Below are 17,968 nucleotides of genomic sequence, written 5' to 3'. Positions count from 1 at the left end.
GAGCTTGTCCGGGCGACACTTGCCATGCCTGCGTCGATTCCGCTTGGATTTATGCCCGCGCTCCGCATGCGGGGGCTGGATAGCGCGATATTTAGCCGTACACGCAAGACCCCCCGTGGCATGGGCCCCACTGCACACTAAGCACTTTGGGTTGCACTCGTGAGGGGCCCGCGCGCGCACCCCCTCAACGAGTGGAGCCTGCTGTCCGCACAGACCACACCGGTCCAGCCTCTGGCCGGGACAGGCGTCCACGCGTTGGCCGACCACACCGCAATGTCGGCAAGCTGGAATGGTTCACTGGTAAGGCCCGACTTGTACAAGGTCCCAGTCGTAATGCACGAAACGTGGCTATTCTGTTCCGGCGAAAGTCAGTCTTGCTTTGCTGAAGCTCCCAAATTTACGCACTTCCACGATGGTGCCGTAGCGACATTGGAGCCTAGTACGGAGCGAGTCCGTAATGTCAGAGTTACGGACGGTAACGACGCCGTAACAGACGTCCTTCCGTCTTGGTGCAGGTGCCCCACAAGGGGGACCCGCCTGCCGGGTGCATTAAGTTCAAAATACCCGATGATACGGTTTGCTAGCTCGGGTTTAGCAGTCTGAACAATAATCAGGTTTTGTTCTCTTACCGGTATTATGGTAAGGTCTGATGCGGGTTGCGTGCCCAGGAGAGCCGTGAACTCCCGGCCGTAGCCGGTCTCCTGGAAAGTCTCGTACAACGAGACACGGGTCCGAGGCTTGATGACGACAACGTAGTCGTCTGGAGCAGGCTTGGGGGTAACAGGCGGTTTCTACTTCGTGAGTAGTGGCTGATTGCGGCCCACCGCGCGCGTGGCGGGTGAATGCTGGCTTCCGGCGTGAACGCCGGCCGCGTCAACGGACGCCGGCTTTAAGGCTTGGTCCTGCGCTCGGCGCAGCACTGCGGCGATCAACGCGGCGCTGCGAAATCTTGCCGAAACTGGGCCTCCGGTTGCCGCTGGGGTAACAGTTGCCGAAACTGGGCTTTCGGTTGCCGCTGGGTTAACCGCTGTCCAGTGCATGTTTTCGGGGTCGTAGTCCCGGCAGGAGACTTGCGTAGCAGCCATACTGGCGTCGGTGGCCAGAGGCCCTGATGTGCCGGGTGCCGGTTCGGCCGTTAGGCCTAGCCGCGCCACCGGCCCGAACGGACCATGTGCTGCCCGAAAAATTGGTTTAACCGGGCCCACCTTGGAAAAACTGGTGTCCAGATGTTCCCGACAGCTTTCGGTGCACGTTGGGGATAATCTAGGGTCAGGCAGAAACTTCCGCTGCTCCGGTTGAAAATCGACGGAGCCGATGCGCAGCACGTCTGTCTTCCCGTTCGAACGCACGCGTTCTCCTCTACCGATCTGGATTACCCGGGTTCGAACCCGACCACGCCGGCCGCGTTTCGATGGAGGTGAAACGCAAGAGGCGCCCGTGTGATGTTGTTGCGACTGAGAGAAGAATGAAAAGAATGAAACCACTGAGCCGCCGCGGTGGCTGAGTGGTTATGGTGCTCGGCTACTGACCCGAAAGACGCGGGTTCGATCCCGGCCCAGGCCTCTAGAATTTCTTTGGAGAAATTCTAGAGGCCCGTGTACTGTGCGATGTCAGTGCACGTTAAAGAACCCCAGGTGGTCGAAATTTCCGGAGCCCTCCACTACGGCGTCTCTCATAGCCTTAGTCGCTTTGGGACGTTAAACCCCATAAACCAAACCAAACCAAACCAACCGAGCCACCACCGCTGCCACGTGCAGATAGAGGACAGTTAAAAGATCAGAGGAAAGAGAAAAAGGAAAGAAAAGACGCGCGTCGCTGCAACAACCGCGTTCGCCGAAGCGGACGCTGGCTGAAAAAAATGGCTGAAGGCTTAGCTTGGTGAAGCCTGGCAGATTGCGCAAGCAATAACACCTGGCTGCGCTTGGTTCTGCCGGTCTCTTTTGTAAGATTTTGTAAGCACAGCCGCAGCCCCGTTTAATCCCAGTCTAGCGAGTGCCTTCACTCGGCAGCTGTTGTTGTTGTTGTAGCCTTTGACAGAATGGCAGCGATGATGATGATGTTGTCCTCTGGCTGAATGGCACATACCCACGGCGGGGGATTGGCCAGGGTGCATAGCGGATACAAACGCAGTCATGTACAGGGAATGGAGAAGAATTATAATTTTGGGACGCAGGCCTAGAATTTGTACAAAACAAAAAAAAAATACGGAGAAGGGAAAGTTGTGAAATCCCATTCTAGCAGAGGTATCTACCAGATGAAATTATATAATCATAAATAGAATCGCACACTGGTTTCAGGGCATATCCCTTTGCGCACCGGAGCGAAGGATGAGCCTCCATTCTTCTTCTTCTTCTTCCTCCTCTTGGTAATGGCACATACCCACGTGGGGGAATTGGCCAAGGTATAGTGGTATAAATAAGGAAATTTTCATAGGATTACGACAAAATATCGGAGCCGAACGTGAATTCTGAAAAATATATTCATGAAAAACTACAGGAGAATATTTGAAGTGAAATAACAAAGAACATTTTGGCGAAAATAAAAAAGAAAATTCTAAGACTTTTAAAGGAGTTAGCACATCAACCTACCAGTTGCAATTATGTAATCGTGGAGATTCCCACAAATTGAACCCAATGCAAATCCTTTGACGCTCGCACCGAACGATAACAACACTGGCAGAGATAACGGGAGCCCTAACCTGGAGAGAGGGACCTCCAGGTAAATCTTCCTCTGAAGAGTGAACTTTGGACAGTAGAGAAGGAAATGGTCCATAGATTCAATGTCCCCGCATGAGTCACGTAGGTTTGTCGGTGACCACCCACATCTACATAGGTATAAATTCAAACTGGGAATCCTGCACCGCAGTCGCGTCATTGATACCTCATACTGCCTGGTTTTACACGAACGGACGTTCCATTTATACGCTAAGTGCTGATAATCAGTAGTATTTAGTAAGGGATCGCATAACCTGGCTGATATGTGTTGGAACCGCTGAAACCTGGAGATCGCCAGGAGACTGAAATTCGGGACGGGATGCGTTACTGACCCGTCAAGAGCTGACCTTGCTAAATAATCAGCCACCTCGTGTGAATGAATGCCTGCATGACCAGGAACCCAGACAAAACGGACCTCCTTCAAAGTGGACGGGACAAAAAATCGCAGGAAACGGCACAAAAAATCTTTTTGGGAAGTTTCAAGGGAGACTAAAACTGACAAACAATCAGCCAGGAAGATAACGTGAGATACATGACACGGAATTTTGTGCAGGGCCATTCCAAGAGCCAAAAATTCCGCAAAGAAAATAGGGATATAATCTGGGATGCGGACAGAATAGCTCTATGCCAAATCCTGCGAAAAGATGTCAACTGCAGCTTTTTGGCAGCTGACGGAGGCATCGGTAGAAAGCACCACATGATGGGGGAATTCCGCTATATGACCAGAAAAAATACCGTTTAAAATGTTTGTGGGCATGTGTTTCGCATCAGATGGGAAGATGTGGTCAAAATGGAATTCCACTGCTGCCGGCGTGTCGTCAACCCACTGCAAAGAACTGGTATCAACACCAATCGGTGTTAAAAGGTTCTGCGTTAAGGTAATTTGTGGCATTTGATATCGTGGCCAATGATGGTAAAAAAATAAGGCCGGCTGAGACACAAAAATAGTACTGACATCAGTCATCGGGTCGAACGACCATGCCTTTCCAGTAAGATTAAGGGTTGAACCTTGTAGTTTGCTCTACCAGAGAACAGAATGCAACCGAATTCAAGTATAGGTCTTACATAAGCTTTGTATAGTAGCAATAATGTGGCGCGGCGCATCTCAAACCTTTTATGGGCGATTCGTGTCAGCCGGCCTAGAGCGCGTTCTCCTTTACGCACGTTGTTCTTTATATGAAGGCTCCAATCTACGGTTGGATGGTAAGTAACACCTAGACATGTAACAGATTCCACTTGTGGAATCAGATTAGAGTGATGGGCTAATGAAATGTGCAAAGGCGTGTCTGGAAGAAATACCAGTATGCCACATTTGTTAACATTCAGGGATAAATTAATACGGTGCAACCAAACTCCAAGAGCATCCAAATATCCCTGCAGAATCTGGTAAAGGGAATGGATATCCCTGGCCGAGGCGAAGAAAGCTATGTCATCTGCATACACAAAAACTGTTATATGAGGACGGATGGGAATGTCACTGACCAAAATATTAAAAAGCAGCGGTGGTGGCACCGAACCTTGCGGCACTCCTCTTGATTGATGATAAGTATTAGAACATAAGGTACCCTCTGCGCAGTAAAAGTATCTGTCCTTTAGAAATTCAGATATCCATGCATAAATGTAGCTTGGAGGATGTAACTGCGCAAGTCTGTTAAGTAAAATAGTATGTTCTATACTATCATAGGCTTTTGCTACATCAAGAGTCACCAAAGCTGAAACTTTTATTCTGCGTATCGAGAGCCGGATTCTACTCTCTAGATCCACATGCGCGGTCCATATAAGCATCCGCGACGAAAGCCAATCTGTGTTGAGCTAAGGCCATTAACACCCTGAACAGGTTTTGTGAGACGACTGTGCACTACCCTTTCAATTAATGTGACTAAATTTGAAGTTAGCGCAGTTGGCCGAATATTATCTAAGACGTACCCTTTACCTACACCTTTCCTCAATAAAATAATTTTCGCTATCTTCCAAATGCTTGGAATCCATGCATTTTTCAAAGAAGTATTGACAATATCTAAGAGGTTGCTTGTAAAATCCTGGGCTAAAATTTTAATCATACCAACAGTTACACCATCTTGTCCGGGAGCTGCAGGATGCAACATTGCCAGGACTGAGAGGAGCTCTGATGCATCAACCTCGGTATAATCCGAAGAGGGTGAGATTGCGCGCAGTGGGACGTTTCTTTGAGTCTTGAAACGTACCGCTAGTCCCCGAGCAATACTATCCAAGGTTTCCTGAGGCTGTTGGGGTGATAACACTGTTGAAGGAGTAAGGTGAGGGACTGGAGAATTCTTGTTATGTTCCTTGAACCTATACAGGGCCTTCCGATTACGAGGATTTGAAAGATAAGTGTTCAAATTTTGGCTATAGTCCTCCTTGGCTTTTACAATCGTTCTTTTGAAAGATGCCGAAAAAAAATTTGTAATTTAACCAATTTGCTGGACTCTGGTTGCAGGATAGCCTCTTCCAGGCCGCCTTTCTGCAACGGTAGGCCTTCTCACATTCGGGTGTCCACCAGGGAGACGGCTTTTTATTAGAGGCTGTTGCGGGCACTGTGAATATTTCATGGTCTGCACTTTGAAAAAATGAAACCGCCCGCTGAGCTCTGTCGTCCCGCTTAGTACTGACTATAGAGCACGGTGTAAGAATAACTCTTACACCGTGCTATAGAGGAAAGTGAGGCGGACATCAAACTTTTATAAATATTGTGATTGACAAATTTATCGTTTACGCAACTATTTTTGTGCGGAGATAACCGGATAGTGAAAGTTATAGGAAAGTAGCCACTAGATGAACCCGAATCTTCTGTCAACCAATCAGTCACCTCTAGCCTAACTGCTGATAATGTTAAGTCAATGGCTGAGCGAGCACCACCTCGCATAAATGTTATATCTCTTGAATTACAGCAGCGTACAGCATTTGCAGAGAGCCACGACCAGAGGAGCTGGCCGCAGGAATCAGTGCGACTTCCCCATTCTCTATGGTTGGAATTAAAATCTCCCGCAATCACTACACTGCTTGCGCCAGCCACCGAGCTGTCTAAGCAGTCTGTTTTGTGTACACCTAAAGGAAAGTAGGTATTAACAATTGTAATATGAAAATGGCACATACCCACGCGGGGGGATTGGCCAAGGCACGGTGGTGAATGCGAAGGAGGTATATGTGCGGGAAAAAAGCTAAGTAAAATTGTAGAATGTTTGAAATTAGAAAATATGTATGAATTGTTAAAAATCTTTCATTAATAAACAAATTAGATACATCAGGAATAAAATAAAATACGCTTTTTGGACATTCGGTGGAATTTTATATTGAAGTAACAGGGTAAGCGACCAGTTGCAATGATGTAATCATGAAGGTAGCTGCAAATAGTGCTTAACGAGAATCCCGTGGTGCTCGCACCAAACGAGAGCAGAATGGGTAGAGACAAAGGGAGCCCTAACCTCGAAAGAGGGACTTCCAAATACTGTTTTCTCTGAAATGCGAACTGCGGGCAAGAGAGGAGATAATGGTCAATGGTTTCAACTTCTCCGCGTGTGTTACAAAGGTTTGTCGTAGCGAACCCGCATCTGCATAAGTACAAGTTGAGGGGGGGCTTCTGCATCGCAAAATCATCATGGACACTTAACACCGCCTTGTCTTACAAGATCGGACATTCCATGGGAACTTTAAATGTTGAAAGTCCACGGTATTCAGAAACGGATCACCCAAGCTGGCTGATATATGCTGGAACCGCTGGAAACGGGAGGTCTCAAACATAATAAGGTGCGGTACGGGATATATTACAGGGGCAGTGACAGCTGACCTTCCCAATAAATCAGCCACCTCGTTGAAATAGATTCCCGAATGACCAGGTACCCAGACAAAGCGGACCTCCCTTACTGTGCGCGGAACAAAAAACCTAACGGAAGGCATCAATAGAGAGGTGCCGGAAGTTTGGAGAGAGACTAAAACTGAAAGGCAGTCTGCAAGGATAAGTACCCGTGCTACATGCGTGGGAATTTTAAGAAGAGCCAAACCAAGTGCCAAAAACTCTGCAAAGAATACAGAAGTGCAATCCGGGATACGAACGCAATGGCTGAAAGCCAGGTCCTCTGAATATACCGCAATTATTCTTAATCTTCTTCACCTCTTTATAATGGCACATACCCACGTGGGGGGATTGACCAAGGTATAGTGGTATAAATAAGAAAATTTTTATAGGCTTACGACAAAATATCGGAGCCAAACGTGAATTGCCTACTTCTTCTTCTTCTTCTTGACTAGCGTGACGTCACACGGTCACGTGGTAGCGCGCCGCAGCTCCGCCGGAGCGAAGGATGAACTTCCATCGATGGCAGAAAAGAGCAAGCAGTATTGCTATCGCAATAAAAACAGATAAGCGGCCGTAGCCGCTCCTCATCACCACCTCCCGTGTGTTGTGCGATGTCAGCGCAAGTTATAGATCCCTAGGTGGTCGAAATTATCCAAACCATAAACCAAACCGAAATTATCCACTATTGCACCTCTTTCTCTCTTTCTTCTTTCACTCCCACCTCCATCCCTTCCCTTAAGGCGCGACTCAGGTGTGCGCCGAGATATGTGACACACATACTGCGCAATTTCCTTTCCTCAAAAACCAATTTATTTACCAAGCCGCGATCGCTCCACCACCTCCTCCCCCGCCAGTTGTTGTTGTCGCGATTGAGAGAAGGATGAAAAGGAAATTGGTGGTGGTGGAAACTTTTATTGCCAATGATGTAAATCGTGGGGGCGAAGCCCCCTACATGGCACTTGGATGCCTCCTCAATGTGAGGAGGAGGCACCCTTACAACGCGAAGGATAGCCCCTGGAGCGCAATCCTTCTGTGAGCGCTGGAGATGATCCGGCGCTGGTCTTCAGCGGACGAGCTGGTCAGAAGAGACTCCCAGTAAGACTCCGCCGCGGTTGGTGATGGGGGATGAGGGAAGGTGGGGCATGTGAGGAGGGTGTGTAAGAAGTCTCCTGGTTTGCCGCAAAGTTTGCATGATGACGGGAATTGGTCTGGGTATCGGGCATGCAGCAGTATTGGGTATGGAGAAGTTCGGGTTTGTAGTTGTCGCCAATGTGCAGCCTGCGGTATGGTGAGGGATGTAGCTGGGGGTGCGTATTCCCTTCGTTTGTCTCGGTAGTACGAGAGAATATCACGGAAGGAGAGCAGGCTCTCCGAGGCTCGTAGAGGGGGCTCGACTCCTGCCCGGAATGTGAGACCTCGGGCTAGGGAATGAGCCTCCTCGTTGCCAGGGAGGCCAGCATGTGCTGGCGTCCAGATGAGGGTGATGAGGCGCCGGGGCTGCCAGAAACGTAGTAAACGAGCAGCGGTGCTGGATATGTAGCCCTTCGCATAATTTAAAATTGCAGATTTGGAATCGGAGATAATTTTTGTGGCAGATGTAGAAATGAGAGCAAGCGCGATGGCTGCCTCTTCTGCCTCTGTGGTCGAATTGGTAATGATTGAGCTGGAGGTTAGAAGCTTTGCATTATTGTCGGCTACCGCCAGGGCCATACGGGAGCCTGTCGTATATTCCGCTGCGTCCACGTAGACCACCTCATGGTCCTCGCTATACTGTTTGTGAAGGACCCGAGCCCTTGCTACTCTGCGTTCCCTGTCTCGCTCAGGGTGCATGTTCTTGGGGATGGGGATTACGTTGAGGTTAGAGCGGAGGGTAGCAGAAAGGGGGACCCCCTCGGTAGGCTCTGTAATTGGGGTCAGGCTCAACTGGGACAATAAAGTACGACCAGCCTCTGAGCTGGATAGACGGGATAGTTGTGCCATAAAGGTAGCTTCTTTCAGCTCCTCAAAGGTGTTGTGTACACCGAGTTTGAGGAGTCGGTCGTTAGATGTGCTGGGGGGAAGACGTAGAGCCGTTCTCGTGCAACTACGTAGGAGCGCATTAACCCGGTCTCTCTCCTTCTGTTTGAGGGGTAAGTATGGAAGGGCATATGTTGTGCGGCTTATGATGTAAGCCTGGGTGAGGCGAGTCGTGTTTCGCTCGCGTAGGCCAGCCCTGCGGTTCGCTATGCGGCGAATCAGTCGAGTGGTGTGTTGAGCGTGTGTTTGAAGTGTCTTTATGACTTCTCCGTGCGCACCGTGGGAGTGGAGAACCAGTCCTAGCACGCGGATTTTGTGTACTAGTGGGATGGGATGGGTACCTATAGCGAGGGAGATGGGTGCATTGACTGAATCGTGTTGCTTGGGCCGGTAGAGGAAAAGCTCCGATTTTGAAGGGGAGCAGGCCAGGCCACGCTCCCGTACATATGCGTCGATGGTGGTTAGTGCCAATTGTAGGTGTTCTTCTATTTCGGCATCGCTGCCATGGTTTGCCCAGACAGTGATGTCGTCGGCGTAGAGGCTGAAATGGATGTCGGGAATTTGAGCTAGCTGTTGTGGTAGGTGAAGAAGTGCTATGTTGAATAAAATAGGGGAGAGGACGGCTCCCTGGGGCGTACCTCGTGCTCCCAGCGTGATCCCGGGTAGGCTGTTATCGCCGAAGGTAAGCGTGGCTGTGCGGTGGATCTCACTAAGGCATTTGATAACGTTACACACTCAGCTATCCTAGAAAACCTTACGACCCTGGGAGTCGGCGCCAGATGTACAACTACATCCGAAAAGGAAATTGCACGGGCCTGCCTACTGGCTCGAGCCGAGCCACCACCGCTGCCATGTGCAGACAGGAGAGTTTAAAGATCAGAGGAAAGAGAAAAAGGAAATAAAAGACGCGCGTCGCAGCAGCAACAACCGCGTCCGCCGAAGCGGACGCTGGCTGAAAAAACAGATAAGCGGCCGAAGCCGCACTCGCTCCCCCAAACAAACCTACCGCCCGCCAGTAGTTGTTGTGACTGAAAAAAAAATTCAGGGGGCACTTTGGCTCTCTTAAGTGCTGCAAGGCGAAAGCGTTTCCTGGCGCACTGTTTGTTTTTATTTACTTTTTATTTTTCATATTTTGTGTTCTTATTTTTAATTTTTTTTCTCCTTTTCTTATTTTTATTGTTTTCAATTTTTATTTTCATATCTTATTTTTATTTCGTTTCTATTTTTGTTTATTTTCGTATTTTTATTCTTTATTTTTCGTTTTCTTGATTTATTCCTTTTATTTTATTTATGAAACCCATGCATTCACTAGATGCGCCTTTATTCATGCTCGGACCTTGAGCCGTCGTGGCGGAGTTAGCGTCTCCGCTTCAAATGCCAAAGGCCCTGGTTCGATTCCCACCCTCGGCGCAGTTTCTTTTTAAGCAGTGGCGCCGAAAGGCGGACAAATCTGCCGACACGGCTGCCGACGCGTCTGCTAACGACAGTATGAGGCATTAAAGGCTTTCGCCTTAAAAGAATGAAAAGGAAATTGCACGGGCCTGCCTACTGGCTCGAGCCAAGCCACCACCGCTACCACGTGCAGATAGAGGAGAGTTAAAAGATCAGAAGAAAGAGAAAAAGGAAAGAAAAGACGCGCGTCGCAGAGAGAGAGAGAGAGAGAGAGAGAGAGAGAGAGAAAACTTTATTTACAGAGGAATTCGGGGCACGCCCCAGGGTCCCCGCACGACCCCACTGCACTCAAGTGTTTATGTTCCGAAGGTCCATAACACTGGCAGCACGGCCGGTGGCGATGGTCTGCACGGCCGGGTCCTCCGAGCGCAGCAGGGTCTCCCAGTCCTCCTAGGTCTTGAGGTTCTCTAGGTCCCGCGGGGGAGGGTCCGGCGGGCAGAGGGAAATGATGTGGAGGGAAGAGGGGGAAGGAGGGATGATAATGGGCTAGGATGGTCGCCGCGGTGGCTCAGTGGCTATGGTGCTCGGCTGCTGGCCCGAAAGACGCGGGTTCGATCCCGGCCGCGGCGGTTGAATTTCTTTGGAGGAGAAATTCGAGGCCCGTGTACTGTGCGATGTCAGTGGACGTTAAAGAACCCCAGGTGGTCAAAATTTCCGGAGCCCTCCACTACGGCGTCTCTCATAGCCTCAGTCGCTTTGGGACGTTAAACCCCATAAACCAAACCGATAATGGGCTAGGGTAAGGGGTGAAGGGAGTGTGTGTGTCTGTAGTCTGCGCCAGAGTGTTGCGTGTTTGTTATCTAGGGAGGGGTGGGGCGGGGGGTAGAGCTGGCGTAAGGCTCTGTGCGCCTGGGTCAGCTCACTGAATGAGTGCATGCGCTCCTTCGTGAATCCCCGATCAGAGGCCACCTGAGCCCGGTTTAAAGAACCTCGGGCTAAAAGGTTGGCGGCCTCGTTTCCGGGATTCCCGGAGTGCGCGGGCACCCATATCAGCTCCACTTGGCGGGGCGGGGGGGGCATCGGGCGAGTCCAGTATGCCAAAAGCAGGGACATGGGTGGACCGCCGCCAGGGGGCAACGCGGGTCGGACGCTCTGCACATGGGCTCCGGCTAAATGTGTGTGTTTCTCCGGAAATTTTCATCACAGCGGCCAACCAACTGTCCAAGCAAGCGCCAAACATCTCCAGGGATTCGCAAGTCCAGGTGTGTGATTTGAACTCTTCCTTTCCTGGATTCCGGCCCGGTTTTGTGCAGCCGCGGAACGCCACCTAGATAAGCCTGACGGCAGCCTCACCAACGCGCCAAGCCGGCGAGCCCGGCCTCCCCATGGAGATCCAGGTGGAGGGACGCAGCGTCCCAGAACACGAACTTCAGTCCGGCGACTGGATCGCCGCGTTGGGCCGTTCGTACAAGACTCGGGCAGAAAGGCAAGCGATTGCAGCAATTACCCATAAACCGCTTCAAACGCCTCGCACCGCCGGCAACGCTCACCCAAACGGCAGGAACGCCCAGCTCTCCGCCGCGACAAACGCCGTTGCGGCGCCGCAACGGGCGCCGCCGATCACACGTGCTTCACTCCTCGTCTCCCAGCGCAACAGACGAATACCGCCCCTGCCGTTAGAGGCAATCAGGGTTGTTTTCCGGCCGCGAGGTGAGCTCCTGCTCTCTACCATGCCCGGAATGAAAATACGAGCTGCAGTTCAAGCTCAACTAACAAAGCCTCTGCCAGCCGACGCTGTGCTTCGTATCCACCCAACCAACAATACATTTACCATAGCCACAACGCACACCGAAACCGTTCAACACCTGATAGGAGTCACCCACCTGTCCATCGACGACACACGGTACGAGTGCACAGCTTATGCGGCACCGCCCCCGGGCGCCACTAGAGGAGTACTGGCGAACGCCTACTATCAAGAGACGCCCGAGGAAATCTACAAATATATCGTGCAAGGGAATCCAGACCACACCATCTTGGCTGCACGCAGAATGGGGAAGACCAACTCCATCCTCATTACATTCGACGCGGACAAGGTCCCCTACGCCATCAACTATATAGGCACCATCTACAGATGCACGCCTTACAGAGGTAGCCCGGACGCCTGCACGAACTGTAGGCAACCGGGCCACCGTTACGACGTCTGTCCCTTACCAAAGACTCTATGCCCCAGATGTGGGACACAACATCCCAGTACTGACCCACAGTGCATACCTAAATGTATCCACTGCAACGGCCCGCACCTATACGGGCACAGGACCCTGCAAGGCACGGAACCCAGGCACAAAACGGCTTCAGTATCCTGCGAAGCAAGCCTTCCAACAACCAGACCAGCATCCGTCGTCTTGGCCTGCACTTACCAAGCCGCAGCAAGACCTCACGGGGTCCGCCGCAAGCAAACAGGATACATGGGCGCAGAAAGTGGCGCAGTCACTGCGAGGCTCTACACCGCCGGCGCACAGCACAATACAGCCAGCCTCAACGCCGGAGAATGCAGTACAACGGCGGCTGCAAGAAGAAAACGCCATGCTCCTCCAACGCATCGCATTACTGGAAGCCAAGCTAAGTGCTACCTCTGGGGGACCATCCCCTTCTTCCTCACTTCCTTCCCCCACTTCTAACCCCACTCACGATCCTGTCTCCCCAAATCAACAAGACACTAACCCTCAAAGCAATGACCATCCCCCCACCGCACCCATGCATGAGGACCCAGAGCCCGATCTCGAACCGCTACCCTCCCCGAGCAATAGCGCTAGAAGAAGCGTAGCTCTCTCGGATGCAGACCTCCAAGCAGTGGCAGATCGCCTTGAAAACATTCTCTGTGCTCGGCTACAAGCTCGCCTGGTCGAACGTATTGAACACACCATAGTAACTAAGCTAGAAGCAGCGCTTTCGCAAAAAATCGATCAAATGTTCGGCCAAATCTCTACAACCTTCCATAAAGCGCTGGAAGAGCATGCAGAACGCACAGCCCGCAGATTCCAGGAAATAGAAGAGCATCTGGCTGGATTTGACAGTCACCCCTATCGTAAGCGCAAACCAAAGACACCAGAGCATCAGGACCCCCTAACCCCGAACATAAGTCATACTCCACCCACTTTAACGCAACAGGCACCCCACTCGAATGGAAAACATCCCTTGTAACGTTCATCCCCAAAGCAGGTAAAGCCGTGACTACGGACAACTTGAGACCCATCTCATTAACCTCGTGTGTGGGAAAGCTCATGGAGACGATGGTTCTGGATCGCCTCTCTCCATACATGGAGGGTAAGGGCCTCTTTGCAGACACTATGTTCGGGTTCCGCCCGCACATGTCTGCACAGGATGTCCTACTCCAACTACACAGGGACATAATACGACCCACAGCCATGCAACAAAACGACAAGGCCATTCTCGCCCTCGATCTTAAGGGGGCGTTTGACAATGTTAAACATGCCACCATACTCTCTAACTTGAACACCACTAACTGCGGGGCGAAGGTCTTCGCCTATGTCAGAGACTTCCTCTCTGCGCGTCAGGCACTCCTCCGGATCGAGGACGAGGAGTACGGCCCGTACTCTATGGGTACACGAGGTACACCACAGGGGGCGGTGTTATCACCGCTCCTTTTCCACATCGCCATGATGCACCTGCCCGGCCGACTGGCTCAGGTAGATGGCATAAAACACGCACTCTACGCAGACGACATTACAATCTGGACCACCGAGGGGAGCCTTGGGGAGATAGAGGACCGCCTTCAGCAGGCCGCCACCATAGTCGAAGCATATGCTGCCGACTGTGGTCTCCAATGTGCTCCCGCCAAATCAGAGCTTCTACACGTCAGGACAAACCACAAGGACAACACGTCTCTACACATATCTCTGTCAGGCGGTCCCATCAGAGAAGTGGCGGAGCTCCGGATCCTGGGTCTGTTCATCAATAACAAACTTAGGCCGGACTCTACTATAGCGAAACTCAAGAGCATAGGTGAACAGGTAGGGCGCATGATCCGCCGTGTTTCCAACAAGCGGGGTGGTCTGCGGGGCAGGGACGCGCTACGGCTCGCCTATGCCTTCGTGACCAGCCGGATCCTCTAGGCCGTGCCGTACCTACGCACCACCAAACAACAAGACGAGCGCATTGACGCCATCATCAGGAAGGCAACAAAGCGAGCAGTGGACCTTCCGGTGGCTACCTCCAACGCCAAACTGAAGGCGTTGGGAGTGGTAAACTCCTATCAGGAGTTGCGGGAGGCCCACCTCGTGAACCAATATACGCGGCTATCGCAGACGGTGCCTGGGCGCCGCCTGCTAAACCGCTTACACATCCAACACACATGCATACCAGAGGGGACGGAGAACATCCCGGTGCTGTGGCGCCACATGCTCTTGGTCGCTCCGCTCCCGCGTAACATGGACATGGCTTCACATGAAGGCAGACGACAAGCGCGGGTTCGCACGCTTGAGAGGCAATATGGGTATAAAGAGGGCGTCTATTACGTGGGCATCACAGGGCCGTCGCCCGCGGGATTCTTCACGGCTGCCGTAGTCCACCGGGGAATGAATGTCGATGGGCTATCTTTTCGGGCCCCAAATTCAACACGAGCGGAGGAAGTCGCAATAGCTCTCGCTGCCGCCGATCCAAAATCGAAAACGGTTATTACAGACTCTCGCCGGGCCTGTGAACATTATCTTGCAGGCGAAATATCACCTCTGGCCTCGCAAATTCTAAGACGCGCTCTCGCCGATCCAACTCGCACAAAAGTGATCTGGGCTCCTGGCCACCAGGGTCTACGAGGCAATGAGGCCGCTGATGCGGCCGCCCGAGCGCTCACACACCGGGCTCCTCATCCTAGCTCTCATGGCTCAGAAGCTCATAAACCGCTTCTGCGGTTCCGCGAAATCCTAATTTATTATTGCGACAGCCACCGTCTCTACCCGGCACCTGCCAAGGGGCTGAGTAAGGCGGAGGAGCGAACTCTGCGGCGCCTGCAGACAGGAACCCTTCTCTGTCCTGCAATAGCAAAACACTTCGATCCGAACACAGATGGGCGCTGCCCGCACTGTGGAGAGATCTGCGATATCTTTCACATGGTGTGGGCATGTACTCAGAATCCTCACCTTCCCCCCTCCCCCACCCTCACCCGAGAGGCATGGGAGACTGCCCTCCTCAACTGCTCCACACTGGAGTCCCAAAGGGCTCTGGTCAAGCGGGCGCGAGACGGGGCCTCGTCATGCGGTGTCCCGGACTAAGGATACCGACCATGCAGCAGGGTTATTTATTTATTTATTTTTTTTAACCCTCAAGCTCTCATTGATTAAAGTTTTTCACCACCACCACCACCGGGGTTTTGGGAGAAAAAGAGGGATCCTCCAACAACTTCTACAACGTGCTTCAGGCCCGGATGTCTTGGCGCTACAGGAACCGATTAATCGCATTACCCTGCCGGGATATACGCCTTATTTACCCTCATCGGAGGCACCACACAACGTAGCATTTCTTGTTAAACGTACGTGTCCCGTATTGGTGCACAGCTTCCCCGTTTGCGACATTGACCATATCTGCATTGAGCTTGTTCCCAATAACCCAAAATTCCACAGTCTCTTTATTCTCAACATTTATAGCCCCCCTAAAAGGGCTCTCCCAAACTTCGACCGGCTTTTCTCACTTGTCAAACAACTTGCGCATAAGCGACCCTTGCTAATTGTAGGGGACTTCAATGCCCCACACATAGCATGGGGGTACCCTACAGACACTCCAAAGGGCCGCCGAGTCTGGCTGTCCGCACAGCAGGAAGGCTTCACACTTCTTACTGATTCCGATCACCCCACTCGTGTGGGAACAAGTGTGAGCAGGGACACCACACCAGATCTCACATTCACACACTCCATTCCTGATGCAAAATGGTGCAACACTAATGAAAACGTAGGCAGCGATCACTACATTATAGAGATTACGCTCCATAGCCAAATTGGCAAACCCTCCCCTAAACACCCAACTATCACGAACTGGGAATCTCTCCGCAAATGCCGAAGCAATAGAACGCACACGTCCATAACGGACATAGAGGCGTGGACCACAAAACTACAACAGGATATACGAGCAGTTACTCGCACTACCCCCCCGGATTGCCCCAGTGAGGCGGTAGACACACGCGTCTTGCGTTTGTGGGAGACAAAAACGGGCCTTGAGCGCCGCTGGCATAAACAACGGTGGAACCGAACTCTTAAAAGAAGACTTTGTAGACTAAATGCAGAAATAGAGAAGCACGCAACCACTCTGATAAGGCAAAATTGGGAGACCTTATGCACTCGTCTCAATGGAAACATGAGTCTCTCTCAGACATGGCGCCTATTTAGGCATCTTCTAGACCCAACGCAGTCCAAAACGACCCAGAATCATAACCTCACTAAACTCATTCATGGCAGCACAGTTCAACCACAGGACCTCTTACAACAGCTTAAAGACCTCTACCTTCCACCATTCCCTGCCCAAACTCACCCCGACTACGAAGGCGCCCCAAACGCACTCTTAGACCAGCCCATTACAGAAGCTGAGGTAAGGGCAGAACTGCACAAACTGAACGCATCCTCCGCTCCGGGACCGGACGGGATCACGAACAGGGCACTACGAAATCTGGACACCCCCTCTATCGAAGTCTTAACAGCCTATTTCAACGAGTGCTGGCATAACGGTTCCCTACCTCCTCAGTGGAAAACAGCGAAAGTTGTATTTCTGCCCAAGCCAGGCAAGCCGCTTCACCATACTAATCTCCGACCCATCTCTCTTACTTCATGTGTAGGCAAGCTCTTCGAGCATGTCATTCAGACGCGACTCAGCAACTACTTGGAGGATAATGAGCTCCTCCCTAACAGCATGTATGGTTTTAGACCAGGATTGTCAGCGCAGGATGTATTCCTCCAACTACAACATCAGATATTGGAACCCAAAACAAAGGATACGAAAGTCATATTAGGAGTAGACCTCAATAAGGCCTTTGATCACGTTACCCACGCGGCTATCCTAACGAACCTACAATCCCTCGACGTTGGACAACGCATGTACAACTGCATTCGCGATTTCCTCAGTAATCGCACGGCCCATCTCTCATTCGGCCCGTATTCCTTAAACGACATCAACATCGGAGCACGAGGCACCCCACAGGGAGCGGTCCTCTCCCCGACTCTCTTTAACATAGCCATGATGGGATTACCTAAATTACTCAAGTCGATACCCAACCTACACTTCAGCTTCTATGCCGATGACATTACACTATGGACATGCCGAGGTAGCGACGCGGATATAGAACACCGCTTACAAACAGCACTAAATATCATTTGCACGTACGTCCATGATAGAGGGCTCTCATGCTCCCCCACGAAATCGCAACTTTTCATATACAAACCACACCGAATGTCTGGCACACCACCCAATATTCAGCTCGTTTTATGTAAGGAACCGATTCCCACAGTGCCAAAGGTTCGCATACTGGGAATGTTTCTCACTACTTCTGGCTCTCACACTGACACGATCCAAGCGCTACAAACGCACACACAACAAGCCACTAGGCTCATCAAACGTGTGGCACACAGAAAATCGGGCCTACGGGAACCAAACACGCTTCGACTAACACAGGCTTACATCACCAGTAGAATAACATATGCACTACCGTATCTGCCCCTCTTAGAGAAAGAGAGGACGCCTAGATGGCCTCATTCGGAGCAGTACGCGCACAGCTTTACGCCTTCCCCCATGCACTTCCACAGAGCGCCTTCTTCGACTAGGAATACATAACACTTTCGAGGAACTCTGTGAGGCCACCAAAACGGCACAACTAGCCAGACTCACACGCACCCCTGCAGGACGAGCTCTGCTGCAGTCTCTTCGCATATCGCCTGTCGGCGTTATACCCGGCATTGACACAATCCCCACTCCCATAAGAGCTGCAGTTCAGATACCCCCCCTCCCTAAACACATGCACCCGGAGCGCGATAAA

This window comes from Amblyomma mixtum, chromosome 2, assembly GCF_055824585.1.
Source record: "Amblyomma mixtum isolate Tamu chromosome 2, ASM5582458v1, whole genome shotgun sequence".
Taxonomy (NCBI): domain Eukaryota; kingdom Metazoa; phylum Arthropoda; class Arachnida; order Ixodida; family Ixodidae; genus Amblyomma; species Amblyomma mixtum.
Note: the sequence above shows the minus strand (reverse complement) of the source record.